At 39.8% G+C, this 16,677-nt stretch overlaps 1 protein-coding gene across 2 annotated transcripts in view; it reads right to left on the reverse strand.

Moving 5' to 3' along the window:
• Positions 1-5,329, reverse strand: part of LOC121191580 (neural cell adhesion molecule L1-like protein) — a 46,906-nt gene extending 41,577 nt beyond the window's left edge. For both annotated transcript variants that reach the window (XM_041052816.1, XM_041052790.1), the window contains exon 1: positions 4,990-5,329. The gene's annotated coding sequence lies outside the window, so the exon portion shown is untranslated. The remainder of the gene's footprint in view (positions 1-4,989) is intronic.
• Between the last annotated feature and the right edge of the window lie 11,348 nt (positions 5,330-16,677).

Genomic DNA, 16,677 nt, shown 5'->3' on the forward strand with positions numbered 1-16,677 from the left:
CTGTTATGTTATTATTAAGCTATAATAACATAATTCACTGGAATGAGTACTGTTGATTCCACATTCTGCTGAAGACGTTCATCCACTTTTATTTGAATTCAGGATGTTTATTTGTAATTGAGCATTTTTCTCACATCATGCTACAAAGATCTAAATACTCACACCACAACTGTCAACTTTATATGTTACTGAAAATCAAAAAACAGCAGCAGCACTGAATGAGACATGTTTTGAGCCTGCTATAAGTTTTTCATAAGTGGTGGGGACCTGTTGTGGCTCATGCGGATTATCTGAGCCATAAAGCAGGGTAGCGTGTATGAACACCGAAACTGTGCGTCATAGCAAAATTCTTTACTCCTGTCAATCACCGAAGACCTCTCATTATTCTGTTACAACACACGTGCTTTTTTTGTACAGTCAGTGTTGATTGTGTGACGTGCCCTGATTCTGAACCCACATATCAAAAGTCCGTCTCTACAGCTTCCAGGACCAAAACAAAACAGAGTTTGCACCGATCCGCTGAGAAATTTACAGGAGGCGCCCACACACAGAGAGGATGTTTACTTCATAGTCTGGCAACTGGGACATGCTGTCACTGTCAACAAGGCAATGCACTGCATATGTCACAATTTACTTCTGTGTTTCTGTCTCAAAGTGAGCGTCTCGAAAGAGGGGTCTTAACAGTGAGGGCACTGTTCAAAGGCAAGAGTCCAGATGAATGCTGCAAAGAGTATTTCAAGTGCCAACGGACCATGTTACACACTCGCTAGGAGGAATGCAGCCTATTGTCAATTGAATCGGTGTAAAAGCTCCTGAAAGTGCAGCACATGGGGGTGGAGGGAGGCTGAGCTCAGCATACATGACCTCCCTCAACGCTAGATCATCCCACTCTTCTCGTGCTCACTGGAGAAACTTCAGTTGCTTCAATTCAGACAGGGTGCAAAGTTATTTGTACCCCCTATGTGAGGCGTTGATTTCGCCAAGCAGTTGTCGGCTGGAGCGGTCATGACCTTTGCTCTTGGTTGTTAGGAGCAGCCAGAGCTCAGAGGCGGAAAGCCAGACACCATGGTAACGAGGCCGCTGGTATCTAACACTGGAAAGATTTACTGAGAATTTTACAGAAAGTTCCACAGGATGCAGGCTTAATCCTTTGACGGGTGAAAGTTTGATGCTAACAAATCTGTCAGCAAATGCTTAAAAAGGAAGACAGGAGAAACAGGCTGAAGACACAATCAGCTTCTTGACAGTGACCCCTCTATTTTAAACCACAGTGTTGAGTGTGGTGAGTTTCTGTGTCAGTGACTCCTGTAAATATTTCACAAGCATTCCAAATGTGGGCTGGCTGTCCTCGGAGCACAGCAATAAACTTCCTCACCAAATACCCACATGAGTGCTCAGACGCATTTAGTTTCTCTTTCATGGTCATCTTCCGATCAAAGCCAACCAAGCATCGTTAAATTATTGAGCTGGAGGTGGGGAAGGGATCCCTGCATGTCCTTTTATGGCACAGAAGCAGGGAGTTACTACACAAACTAATACTCACAGCAGGAAGGATCATGGGAACGACACAGCAAAGCCACCTGCCATCTTTTATCAAACGTAAAAATTCACTCTCCTTTCGATTCTTTTTTTTTTCCCCCATTAGTTTTATACTGGGTGCTGTGTCCGGATTATGGATGGTGCTGTGGAAATGAAGAGTGGATCTAATACAAGAAGATGCAGTTAGGTTAGTTTCACTGTGCACATTTTTTAGCCATGTAAAGATCAGTTATGACACTGTTTCTGACAGCTGTTATCTTACACTCTCAAAAGCAGATTCAGAAGTGCACAGATTGCTTAATTTATTCTTGTGCGTAGCATTCTCAGGTTATCTTCTTAAACAGTACTTAAACACTTAATCCACATGAATGCTTTCTCAGCCACTATTGATATGTAAAGTAAGTGATTATCATGCTTCTCTAGAAAAGCAAACACAATCACATTTTTTTTTCAGGTGTATTCTTTTCTGCAGGAGCGGGAGATATTTTGCACTGTTTGCCATCTACTTTCAAGCACTTTTTTCCTTTTGCTTCCCACACACAGCTGAATCGTTTGTAATGATTTGTGAATGACAGGGTATAATTCAGGTGTGAATTTACTCTTAGCTGTTCTGCCTGAGCTTTGCACATTAAATAATTTAGCATCTCATGCATGTTTAACAAGTTTTATACTTTGCAGTGATTAGAAACCTTTTAATTGTCCTTATACTAAGCAGGTAACCTGCTGTCTGATGCTGTGAGTTGATGTTAGTCTGATGTTGTGATTTGGGTTGTATGTTTGTCTTGCTGTCTCTACTTTCTTGAGGGAATCCCCAACTCTGTCTGGCGTGTCAATAAACCTCCAAGACAGAAATCGATTCCTGGTGGCTTTCAGCATTTAATGGAAACAAATCCATTTGTTTAACCATCAGAAATTCTCTGGGAGTGACAGAAGATGTTTGCAATGCACAGTTTATCTTACATTATTAGGTTATATTCTTTCAAGCAGTAGCTGCATGTTAACAGCATCATGTTAAGTACTATAAGTGACTGCCATGGAGTTTTACTCTTACAGCACATCGCCGATAAAAGTGCCTGAGATATTTGCCCCCTGCCTGGTAAGGCTCTTACACTACACTAGCTGCTCCTAATGGATAACAATGAGCTGCTCAGACGCTGACAGCAGCTAAATATACTCTGTTCTGTCACAACACATTTTGCAGCATTTCAAATCCATCCAGTGCAATAAGCAAAATCAGCGTGTTGCATCAATATACTACCTATGATATTACATATAAATCAATGATGGAACAATATTTTTCCACAAAAGTTTATTTTATAGAGGTGTTTACCATGTATGTCAAGTCAGGTTTCAACCTAGGACTGCAGTACTGAGAAAATATTGCAGAACCCCCCTGACAGGCTCCAATTATACAATTACATAGGTTGCTGAGAGTAATTATGTCTTCTTTTTCTCTGGAAGGCAGACTGGATAGGTGGAGTCAGCATGCCTGGCATGTGGCAACACATGCTGGATATAACTGTTGCAGGGTGACGGAGTGTACAACCTCTGAAAAAGCAGCAGGAAGCGATTTACTGGTATACTTTTACACTTATGTTCTCTCACTGTTACCACTGGGGAGCTATTTGCCTTGGAAAGTTTTGATTTCCACTTCACGGTGTCAAAGCGTTATGACATTTCCAGCATGAGTCCACTGTCAGTTCGCATTTAAGTGCTTGCTTCATAAGAAGGGCACTCAGGCAAAGCATTCACCGTCTGACATTTAGAATTTATCATCCTTTCTTTGTCTCTAATAAACTGCAAAATACCCATGAGCTGGAGATGTGGAAGGATCAGTTCATACTTGCAGAGAACCCGTTAGTCAAAACAACCTGAACAACTCAGAGTTCCTTAAAGAGAAAGAAAGATTTAAATCAACACTCCACTTAAGCACACCATCATGGTATGCTTAAGTGGAGTGTGTATGCACATTTTCATACTCTACATCGCCACAATTTGAGCACACACAACACTGCTCATGTGAAGGGGAGAGCACACCACGCCTGACTGGACACAAAACTGGATGTTTTTCAGAGTATAAATTAAAAGCTGACCCGTTTCTCATGTAACAACTTGTTGTACTGTAAATGAATTTACTGAAAGCTTGGCCCGAACATCACCCCAGGGAGTGAAGACCCCAGGATTCCCCAATTACCACATTTCAGTCAAGTTGGGTCACACAAAGAAAGAGACTCGACCCATTTTGCTACGACAAAGCAGCAGAGGCTTCAATAGGCCGCCTTCGCAGGGACTGAGCGTGGCCAATGCTCTGGGCAACTCATCTGCCTCCGCTCCGCTTTGCTCTCTGAGCGGCCAGACAGAGGAACAGATTAAAAAAAACGAGATGGGATCTCACTATGAGCAATTTGCACATGTGAGGATATCTGACTTTTGAGGTTTAAAGGAAGTGAGCAAGTTAGTTTAGTGTGACTTTACAGCAAAATCACCACACTAATCCAAATAGCTGCTAAAAAAACAAACCTATCTCTAAATAACTCTCATTTAACCTGCTGTAGAAAATGGATTGATAAATGTTCTTCGGTGTATTGGATAACTTTTTTTTTTTTTTTTAATCTCCACCAAAATCAACAAAACCTGCTACAAGAGTGAGAAGTGGTACAGCCTCTGTGATGTTCCCCCAACACCTCACTTTCAGATCCCTTTACAAAACATTGGTCAGAAATTCTGCTAACTTCTGAGTGAACACTGGGTGAAACTGTGTTATTCACCTGAATTATTTAAGGTCACTTTGAAGTTAGTTCTGGTTGGGAAGCACCAGGAAAAGCAACATTAATCTGGTAACAGGAAAAAAAAAAAAAGGTAAATGTATAGCAAGTAGAATAGATTGCAGCTGGCTGTGAAAAAGACCAGAGATATGGAATTAAATACAGAATAAAACTATATTTCAATAATTGTTACATTTTAATTTGCGAAGTTTTGCGCACAGCATTCAGAATGAATCTTTAACAGACTTTACCAGCACTCATCACAACATTGTTACCTGCAAGTCTCTACTTTCAGCACATGATAATGAACAAACTCAAAATGCCTAGATAAATAAACAAAGTCTTGACACAACATGTCAGGCTTTTCCTTACAGTTTCTTTGACGTCATTCACTGTTTTCACTTTTTTTTTGGCTCCAATAACCTGCATGGATACAGATTTATGTTCAGATTGTTTTCATCCCTGAGCTCCACAGGGAGCAAAGAGCTCACAGGTAACGTGTTTACCTGAGAACTGGCTCTGATTTAAACTGATAAATGAAACTTGCAGCGCGATTATTAACCGGTGAAGAATCTTTTAGTTTGTTTTGACTTTAAGCCTGCATCCCAACTTACCACAGTGTGCTCCTGTGAGTAAAACACATAACACAAAACATAAACGAATTTAGTCGTAGTCTACAACTCACCCATGAGACGAGCAACTAAAGTGATGACAGCATGCTTGTATGGAGGTTTCTCAAGTTTTTTCTTTTTCCTTCAGTTGTCTCAAAAGCGAAAATCTAAAAGTCCGCGATAAAACCGCTGAGTGCTGACGATGTGGCAAACATCACACCTCCTCCAGGAATACTTTGCTGCAAGTTAAGAGCGTACTTTCTTTCTTTCTTTTTTTTTTCTTTTTACCTCAGCAGCCCAACGTGTGAAACTCTGTGGCAGACGGACAAAACTGCGCAGTCAACAACTGCAGCTATGACTTAAATCTCCACAAGGTCGTTCCTCTATTTTAGAAGCGACAGAGGTCAAAGGACACGGAGTGACTCTGAAGACGGTGTGTGTGGAATGACTGCTGTCATACGCTATAACCGGCACGAGGCCAATACGCGTACACAAAACTTGGGGGGAAATATTTCACTCCGCGTGTGCGTGCGCGCGCGCCTCAAATGTCAATCAAGGGGAAGTCAAAGAGCGTCTCTTTTTTTTTTCTTCTTCTTCTTTTGGCGCCATTCATAAACTCACCCAGAGTACCTGCGTACAGTGCAGCTTCTAATATGCCAAAATTAAAGAAGGTTGAGCGTCCTTGTGAACGCCGTCAGTCACATGTAATATTGCATTTCATTCATGCACGTAATTACCCCTTTCCGCATACGTGAAAAAAGGATGAATGGCTCCTGAGTGGAGCCTGCTCTTCTCATCCGCTCTTTATTGTATATGCGCAATTTCCCTGTTCGAGTTTAAATGTCATTCACCTGAGGAACAGCTGTAATTTCAATGGAAAAGTGCTACTTCTCATCCACACATACAAAGACTGGGTGTAGGTGAAAAAAAAAACATAAAACCATGCCTCTGTTTGTACAGTATGAGTCCACACCCATGTGAGTTCACTTAACACTCCAGCTGTAGTGGAGTCACATCAGCTTTAAGACTGAAAACTATGTTGTGTGTTTTATTGTTCCAGTAGTTGAAACATCCTGTCACCTGAAGCCTCCAGGTGCCCGAGGAAGGAATGTGAAGTGCAGATATGTGGAGCGAAAGAGCATCCTTAGAGATAAACACAAACAGGCTTACACATACTGTATACACATACAGTATCTAATGGCAGACTGTGTTCAAATGTTCTTATATACATAAATGTAAAATTTCCACTTAATTATACTAATCCAGAGCATTTCAACACATAATTAGCTTTAAATATCTGTAAGGTAAAACATAGAGGGGTTTAAAATATAGAGTAGAGCTGAAAAAATTACTCCTTTATTTTTATTTCATGAAATTGGGAATTAAACTTCCTTGACCATTCATTCCTGAATCAGACTGGGCTTCACTTTATCTGTGTATATAGGATCAAATTACATAGTGGAGCTTCTCCCACACCTGTAAACTTCTGTGTAAATATAAACTTTTGTGGAAATGTTCTTAGTTCTTGCTGTAAATTTGAGATTTTAACTTCCAGGCATGTTTTGGCAATGCAAAGTTAGACCTTTAAGAAAAATAACTTTGGCAAGGCCCTTCAGCTGTGGCTCAAATTTAAGACATTAGGAAACCAAAAGAATTTAAATGGAACTTATTCATTCGTTTTCACAGCACTGGATATTATCATTTTATGATGATTGTGTATGTTTCTGAGAAACTTTGATGTAACTTTTATGCCAGTGAATGCACTAAAAAAAAAAAAAGAACTTTACATCAATCAGGATGAATAGACCATGAAACAAAGTTCTTCACTTTCAAGTTGTCCATGTCATGTTCTGTTCCCACAAGGTCTAAACTTGATTGTGGGGCCTTAGAAATGAGGCTTACATTCCAATTACCACTTGAACCAGCAGTGAACACTCTGTCCTGAACCCTGACATTACCCTCCATAGAGAGAGACACCGGAGCACTGCTTGGAGTTCACACATTTTCACCCATTATAAGGCCATTGTGCTGCACTGACCTGTAATCTTGACCTGGAGTTGTGGTTCTCTCTGGCTCGAAGCACTTCATTGCCGATAAGTGAAATCTGTGGATTCCTCGCCACATTTGACTCCCGGTGCGCATTAGCAGAAGTAATTCTAAAGCACGAGGATAAACAATGTTTCGCCCAAAATGAAAACTCCTTATTCAAGTGTTGAGTCTCACACCCCTGAGAGCAGTTTATTTTTGTCAATGGCAGTTCACATTGACCTCTGCCCTATGTTTTTGAGCTACAGAGAAAGGTGCAAAAGATATTCCCCAGAGGAAAGAGTGTAGAAAATCTAGTTGCCATGGTAATGGATGTATATTTTATTGACAGCAGGTCTTTCCTCCTGTGGTCTAACAATGCCCCCTAGTGACATCTTATATGGCCTTGCACACCGGGGAAGCAACAACACAATCCAGAAATAATGTTTTCACAGCCTGACTCCAGCAAGCTCAGAAAGCTTGAAATAATTTACAGTAACCAGGCTTTAGTTTCAATATTAAAACACTACTTTATGATATCATTTGTTTTCAGAGAGGCTGGGGAATGTGAGCTGACTGATTGAGCCAAATAAGAACATTTGAAAGTTCATGTCAAATTTTGATATATCAGAGGATGTGGGCACTCCATGTCCAGGGCCAGTCTCATGCAGGAGGAATGGACCTTTCTAAGGTACATTTTAATATGAAACATCATTTCTACCAGTTGCAGTATCAGTTGGTTCAGTTCAGTTGGTTGAGCAAGAAAGGTTCTTCATGTGCTTCTAATGACGGGTACGCCGACTCTGTTGTGGACATGTTTTATTTATTAGAGTTAAGCTCTAGAGGGCGCTTCTGAGTACATTTCACTGTGGTTTCCAAGCTGCAGTCTGAACAGTTATCTCAGCCCATGCAAGTTATAATTTGACATAAAATAAAATATTATATCAGACAATCATATCTTCTGACACTGCAGTTAAAAAGAATCACAGTTTATCCGAAAAGATCTTCACCACAGTCTTGCAAGTCACATGTGGCTGTTAAATTTTCTAAAGGACTCTGGCTTATTGGTCTATGGCACATAAAGAACATATGGTCTTATCAAACCTGTGGTACCTGGGTGAAAATAGTAAAATAGCAATAGTAAATCTTTGGTAAGGTTCTTCTTTTTTTTTGTCTGTGTTATGTTGCTGCCAGCTCCAGAAAACACTGCGGTACTTAATTTGAAATCTTAGGCAACATGTTGCCAATCTTCCCTAAATTGTGTACACCTGCATTTTTAATTTGGCACTGCCTGTCAGGGAAGGTGAATGAGGATGAAGGCAAGGAACAAACGGTAGACAAAACATAGAACAAAAGGCTATACTTCTTTTTATAAAGGGGAAGAGACACATTCAAAGGTAGTTCTTTTTTTTAAATATGTTTATATGTGTTTCAAAATAATTTTGAAATTGGCTTATTGCTTGTTTCTAAAAGAAAGATTCAGTCACCATGTATATAAAGATCAGCATCAATACTGGTGCAGCAAAAATATAAGCAAATTGAGTGTAAGATTTGATTGATGTGGACTCCTCTGGATGACAGTTAGCTGGCAGAAATGCAAACTAGGTGCACTTGGTGTGAATTTTGCTCAGTAGAAATATGAATTATAGACCACGGGATTCACATCCATAGAGGTTTCTTCAGCCTTATAACCCAAAATTCAGTGGGATTCTGCAGAGGAATCTGCTTTTGACTGATAGTCATTTCGCCATTGCAAGGCCATCATTCAGACTGTGAATTTAAGCGATGCTTCAAGGATTATCCATAGTACAAGGCTAAAGCACTTCTCTCTGTATGAAATCATCCAATTATAAATTTCTTTGTGTTGAGGCCCAGCATGTGGGCACACTGACCTGAAGATGTCAGGGATCTTTCTCTACTTCCATTCCCCTCCATACACTATTCAATGTCTGCCTGCTGTGAACAACTCAGGTGTTCTTTGCAGTGTGTGATTCCACCCACCTTACCTTTAAGTGTCAGATTCAGAAAAGAGTGGTAGAATGGAAGAAAGGAGTATGCAAAGAAAGGAGATAATGTTGTGCGGGGCAATGCTCTTTCTGAAGAAGTATGCTTCAGAGAATACAGAACGTGTATCTAGTATCGGAGAAGAATGCCTATGCTGCAAGCGTTTTTGGTTTTTTTCTTTCTTTCACGACTGATCGTATTGTGTGGACTACACTAAGGACATCAAACACGTCATGCAAAAAATTTGCGTTTCACTAGCAATTAACTATCACATATTTTCTCCCCAACAAGATTACAGCATTGCAATGGGCACTAAATAGAGATGGCCTGGGAATAAATGTTGACTGATAAGTGCAATCAAAGCCAGCTGCCTTCATTTATTGACTCAAGACCCAGGGGTGGGAACGTGTGTGAGAATGTGTGTAATATCAGTGTTGCAGTGGAATAAGAGAAGTTACATCATCCCCACTTAACAGTATTACAGGCAGCTTGCTAAACTATTGGTGCCCAAGGGAAAAATTGAAATTGAAATGTTAAATGACTTTAATACACGTGCATATTGGGAATATGTGACTAAGGGTTGCACTCATGCTTTGTTGTGTTGTTCAGTGCTCTGCCTCTGTTTTGTATATAAATGTAACTCTCTCTCTCTTATTCTCTCTCAGAGAGAGAGAGAGACAGATGAATAGAACAAGATTGGGTAGGAATATGTGTTTATATGTACGTTTGCCTTACTTTATGTAGTACTGAGAATAACAAATGAATAGGTTTTGAATTAAGGTTATTATTTCTATTATTGATTTAAGGTTGTAGGATTGTGTGGCTCAAATGGCACTTAATCTGTCTAAACAACAAACAACACAAAACAAGTTTGTCTAAACTAGTACATGAAGCAATATTTTACTGACTGTCTCATTTCTGAATCACATCTTCAAAAAAAGTACAGTGTCAGTAAGTTAATAAGTTAATACATATTGCAGCTGCTTTAGGCCGACTGACCTGACGAAACCTTGAACAATAATAGCTGTCAGAGTTTTAGAATTATTTATTTATTATCTTTATAAAAGGAATGAGCAAAGCTTTGCATAAAATGTACTTCTGAAGAACACCAGGATTATTACAAGCTCATTCAAAGCAATAATTTATATATAATGAATCTAATGAATAGATTTTCCATTTCGTGTACACTCATAAGTCAGCATGTTGACCACTGAAAGATCCTTTATGTTAATTAAGATGTTTGAATAATTCATGTATTTGACATCCTGAATGTTAGGCTACACAAAGACATCGGGAAACAGATGTGTTCACCCTTAACCAGTTAATGATCACCCATGGAAACTTGAGAGCTTAGCAGATGCACTGCTGTTCATGGTGGGCATGATGAGAAAACTTTGCCTTTTTACACTATTTCCGCATCATTTGTCACCGAAAAAATGTGCAAGTTAACACTTGAGAACTGCAGAGTAGTCGCTCGTTACCAGATGTTTGAGGCTGATTGTGTTTTGTGCATTTTCTTGTGCGTGCTGATGAGAATATTTTGTGTGCTGATGTTGGTGTCTAATTGCTACTAAAGTGCATCCTTAAAATTCAACAGCGATCATTTTTGTGTTTGTACACAGGCTAATATGCTTAGCCCTTAATGTATGCTAAGTGCAGAGGAATCATTGTGTGTCATTGACAAGCAGAGAGTGAAAACATTCATTAGGAAGAGGCTATTGAAAATCCATACAGCGGTCTGCACCTTGGACCTATACATATCTAAATCCCAATCACCTAGGATAGATCTTTTCATTGAACACTTGAGAATAATGTGTGAAAACAAATGCCAGCAGCGATGGGCTGTACACTATCCGGACATCCGTGATGTGTGTTTAGGTGTAGGAGCCCTCTCCAGAGAAGAAAAGTATGGGATAGAACCCATTTTGATGGCATCCCCATTGTTTGTTCCATTATACCACAGGGTTCACTTACCTATAAGCCGCTAATGCCTTCAAAATGAAGGTAAACACAACTCTCAACTGCCTCGTTTTTTCATGAAGGAGGCAAACATTTTTATTTAAGGAGGCACACCACAGGGCCAGACAGCACTTGTCAGGTTAAGCAAGTTGGGTGAAGCTTGAGAATTTTCCAAACACTTTAATCTGCTAATAATAGATTAACACATGGATGTGTTTTTATCATTACTAGGCCACTGTGTTTCATTTAAATAAACAGTAGTCCTTGTCGGGGTATTCAAAAGATGTCTGCAGATCGTTGATGTTAAAAAATAACCATTAATAAATTAGTCTCCTCAGTGCCTTTCATTTTTTGAATAAGCAAATATTAGCTTTCTCCCTTTTCCGTCCAATTCTGGTCTCCAGAAATATGAAAGAGAATTAAATGTGACCCTGCAGCCACTAAAGATGTGACTGTGTAGATTTGTGCAGCTTTTTAGAAGAGACAAATTGTTGGTCTCATGTGAGCCAGGCTGACCTTGTAGGTTCAGTAGTTTTATTGATGTCAGACAGACTAATATTGGGCAGGAAACCTAAACCAGGAAAACAACATACTTGCATGTATGCACACAGACACGATGAGTCAATGGAAAGCTGGTGAAATGAGAGCTAAAATATTTATAAGTAATGAATATTCAGCTGAGAGTACTTTTGCATCATCCCCCACAACAGTTTTACAGTTTAAATATTTATACCTGCTTAAATAAATGGAACAACCACACAACCTAAACATAGGGGATGTCTAGGTGAGTATAAACGTGTGGTACACGAGGCTTGTCAGTCTCTATGGATATAAAGAGTTTCGAGAGTCTAAAAGCATCATTTAAATTTGTGCATCTCTATCATGCGGTCAGGTAAAGCATCCCTGGATATGACAGCAGGATAAACTTCCTGTCTGAAAATTCAGAACACATGGCAAGTTGTTCCACTTAACTATCTCCTCTCCCCCACCCTTCTCCACACTTATCACCTCTCCTCCCCCAGTCCTGACTGAAACCAAAGCATTAAAGCAATTTTGATTCAGTTATCACTTTGCATGTTGCCATTGGCAGAATTTATAACCAAATGAGCTGCACTGGAAATGCCTGATCAGACTGGCATGAGGACGTGGGCAGTAATGTCTGCTGCCACCTGCTCCTTTCCCAGTGTTTTCTGCTCAGCAGTGCAAGGCTACTGGCAGTGAGTATAATTCTGTCTGCACTGCGAATTTGGGATTTAGGGACCTTTTACCAGGGCCGTAAAGGCGTCGAGAGATGATGATGTCAGTGCAAGTTAATCTTGTCAAAACTTCAAGGTTGGCCTAGAGGTAGAGGTACTGACTATCAACAAAGTAGTGTGAGAAATTCTGCCAGGTTGACTCCAGGCACTGGGCGAGGAATGTAAGGCATTCAATTTGTACACCATCAATGCAAATGTGGCTGTTACAGACCACAAACGCTGCTTGAAAAGCATTTGAGTGAGACACTAAACCCCAAATTACTGTGAGGGTGATGTACTACTGCTAAGAGTAAGAGTAAGTGAATTCCTGGCCTCTTTGTGCCCCTTTGAGTTGCCTTACCTTGTTTTGAAAACTCACCATAAAAAAAACAATTTTCTGATCTCTGTTATGGCAAAGCTGGGCACATATTGCCGGTTGGTATTCAGCTTAGAAATGACTCATGTGTGAAACTTTGTTTCAACAGTTGTCGCTGCAAAAATTTGCTGGGGCATCAGGTTACAAACACGGTGAAATTATATAATACAGCAAAGGGGACTTCTCAATAAACATATTCCACACTCAGGATAACTGCTTTAGCAAAGAGCACCGGTGGTCACAAGTGGCCCCTCACCAACACCGACTAAAAAACACTTAACAGGACATTTGCTCAATAACACTACAAACTGCAGCCTCTGAATGACCATTGAGTTGAATCAACACCTCTGACAGTCTCTGGCACAACTGACCATTATGAGCTTCACCAACTTTACGTTGTCATTTTGTCCATTACATTTAAGTAGAAAGGAAAATTTCATTTAGAGCTGCCACTGTACACTACATGTAGCATTTTAGTCATCAAATCATTGTGTGGCATTTTCACTGTAATCAATATGTATAATTATTACAGTCACTTGCTTGAGTTACCTTGATATAATTAATGAAACTGTGGTCGAGATCATCAGTAACAGCTTCTGTTGCACAGAGAAAGGTTTTGTAAGGGCTGGTAAATCGTGATCCATATTATGAAAACATCTCCAATAAACTGTTTTGCTCCTTGTTGCAAGGGAGAAGGGTACTGTTCACTCCCCCGGGCATCACTCTGCATGAGTTTGTTTAATAGAGCAAGAAGGATAAGAGCTGATAATGGATAGAGTAATTTTTCCATCAGTCTTTCACTCACACCACCATCTGTTATTGCAATAAAGCTTTAGTTCACTTTATGCTTTTTGAAAACTGTCCTGCTCGTCCTGCTCATGCTGTTGAGCAACCTCTTTGTGCCACAATTGTGGTGTAATAGAGAATCCCTGTACCTGGCGACTCAAAATGTAAATCCAGTAAAAAGGCATGAAGAGACTTTCAGTGTATCAGGACTAGATTTGTTTTGTCGGTTCATAGTTATCATGTGTCATCAGTGTCTCAAAATATCTTAAGTGAAGATGAAACACCTCTGCCACTGAGGTTATATTTTCACCCGTTATATTTTTTGGTTTGTTTGTTTGTCAGCCGGAAGCTGAAAGTATTGAACTGATTTGCACCATACTTGGTGGAGGGATGGGGCACGGGCCAGGAAAGAACTCATTAAATTTTGGTGCAGATCCAGGATTTTTTTTTTTAATTGTTTTCGTTAACATTGCAAGATAGGGCATTTTTCAACATTTTTGTCATTTCTGTTTCTCAGGAAATAATGTGTGGATCTTGGTGTAAAACAAAATCTGACATATTTATGGTGTTGAGATCTATGAGTTTGTGCAATTTGGTGCAGATACCGATAATAATCTGGATCTGGTGGAAGAAATTGCTGAATCTGCATTACACACAGAGTTGTACTTATTGTGTTTTATGACAAATCATTTACGTTATCGGACTACTCCCTCTTTCCATTTATTTTTCTATTATGAGAGCTAGATAGACATGTTTAGGATTGTTTGGCCTTGGCGGAGGTGTGCACTCTAGTGAGTGCCATTCCAGTTAATGGTGAAACACTACAGACAGCACTGTAATTTGTGGGAAATGACAAATTTATTTTCCCTTGGCCACACCAAACTTATGGGAAATGCAGGTTTAATTCAAGATATCTAATATCTAACCCATGCTTACTAAGATTAATAAATTAATATAGGCTTTTAAAATAAGCCATTTTCACATATGATGAATGGATTGCTGCCATATGCGTTTTCATAAACAGACAGACAGATAGTGCATCTCTCTGCTAAATTTACTGAACTCACCCCAGGTCAGACCTCACCAGCTGGTTTTTAATTGCCAGCCTCTTCTGTAGCCAAGCAAATTTTTTATTGACTTACAGGAGGATTTATCTCAAAGTGGATCTTTCCCTTCATTAGCCTCTAGCAAGGCGTCCCTATGGCAGAGAGTAAATTCTTGATCCTCCAAAGTAATGGACCTCCACAGCCATGGAACTGCAGTATGCAATAAAAGGCATGCTGGTCCATTTGTCTTCTATGCAAGGCAGTTGAAAAGAGTCTGGCTAATGAACTAAAGCTACCAGAAACGTTAAAAAAAAAGAGAAAACAACGAGAGAAACTGACTGAGGTAGCATGAGAGAGGAAGAGAGAGGAACTCCCAGGAGCATCTGTGTGATATATTCAAGTGAACTGCACAAAACACCTAAATCAGTTTAGATTGTCACTCACGTAGGTGAGAGATGTTTTTAAGTTCAGACATATTAAAGAATGGAGCAAAGGGATATGAGAAAAGGAAAAGGATTTAGGGTTTAGTGAAAAATGATTACAGCAAAAGTGAAAGTGATGTAAGTTTACATATTTACAGAAATAACTCTTAAATTTTTCATGAAACAATAAAGTAGGCTATTTCTCCAGTCCTGACAAATTGACAAATTGTCAAATTACTTTCCATTTACAAGTGACAAATTGCCTTCCATTTCTACCCGTGCATGTGTGTGTATGTGTGTCCTTTTCTTTTCATACAAGAGCTGCCACTTTCTGGTCTTCAAATGCATGCATTTTTTTCCCCACACAGCCTGAAGAATTCCTGTCAGGTGTGCAGTCAGGAGTTGAGCAATGTTCTGTGATGAAGAAACATCATAATTAACATCTTATATCCCGTTTGAAGTGTGCGCATTTGAGATTTCCTCCGCCACTTTGTGGGAAATTGCTGTGTTTTGCTGTCTGTTAACCGACCTGCAGAGTGAGCAAATTAAGCGCTGATGTTTTTCCTCCACAAAACTGGGTTAAACATGGGGGTCGCTGCATTGTGCGATAAGCACAGATCTTGCAACCATTTGCACTTTGCTTTGTGCTCTCCCAAAATTAGGCGAACTGGTAATACAGGAGAATTTACATCGAGCCTTCTTAATGGTTGAGAAATAAGACCTAATGACTTTTGCAGCTTAAGACACGCATTCAAGGCACAATGCTCATCGCCAACATGCACACACATACAGCGAGTGCACACGCACACTCACATACACTGAAGGAAGTAATACCTTCAGGGGTTTGCTATTAAGATGGTTAATCCGTGGGCCTCGAGAGGAGCAGGATAAAATATTCCTGGAGGAAGCTTTTCACAACAAGCTCCTAGGATCAAGTGCATGAATAAATTACAGGCATAATTAAAGGAAATGTCAAATGGCTGCTGTATGGAGCATTATTAACGATGCCCTGGCCATGTTAAAGGAACCCGGGCCTGAAATGAAGATGATCAATGTAGGTTTAATGGGGTTCCTAGTAGACTGAGATAATACAGTTAGGCTTCAACAAGGCCCAGCAGAGATATTGTGATCTGGATTGTTGTGTTTGGGAGGAAGGGTAGTGATGTACACAAGGGGAACAAGGCTGTGGTAGTAAAGAGAAGGGATGCAACATTTGAGAGAAAGATACAGAAAGAGTAAATGAAGGGCAGTTGTTTATCTGAGAGTGGGAGAGTGTGAATGGAAATGATGGGAGCTCGAAGAGACAGAAGTTTCTTTCCATTCTTGTCATGGGAAACACATCTTTTCAACATGAACCAAAGCTGTCAGCAGATGCTTGTCAAAAACAGTGAAATGTCAGCCTTCTGCAACTCAGTTCGTACAGCAACCCAATTTCTTTCAGTTGGCAAATGCAGTTTAGAATTATAGTCAAGGCAACAGAAGTAAATATTCTTTTTACAGCTCAAAATCACAAATTTGTCTCAGAGGGCTTTATAACATGAACAACATAACAGTACCCTCTATTTATTTATCCTTAGACCCTGAAAACAGATAAGTCAGGAATGAGAGAAACTTCAGGAATAGCAATAAAGGAAGAAGCCCTCTTCCCATATGGACTGACATGCTGATGTACAGCATTGTTATTATTATTGTAGCCATGGCTACCTAAGTAGAAGGACTTGTTAGTTCTATTCAGTACCAGCACCCTGAAACTGGAGCAGCTAAACTGAAATCAGCTGGTCATTAATTTTATTATTTTCACCCATATTTTCCCTCCTGTGAAATGTCAAAATTTCAGTGATTAGGGACAAACAGAAAGGGGGAAATGTCACCAATACCAGTGTCATCAATACTACTCAGTGTAGGTACC

The sequence above is a fragment of the Toxotes jaculatrix genome, chromosome 2 (assembly GCF_017976425.1).
Source record: "Toxotes jaculatrix isolate fToxJac2 chromosome 2, fToxJac2.pri, whole genome shotgun sequence".
In the NCBI taxonomy this organism is placed as follows: Eukaryota; Metazoa; Chordata; class Actinopteri; family Toxotidae; genus Toxotes; species Toxotes jaculatrix.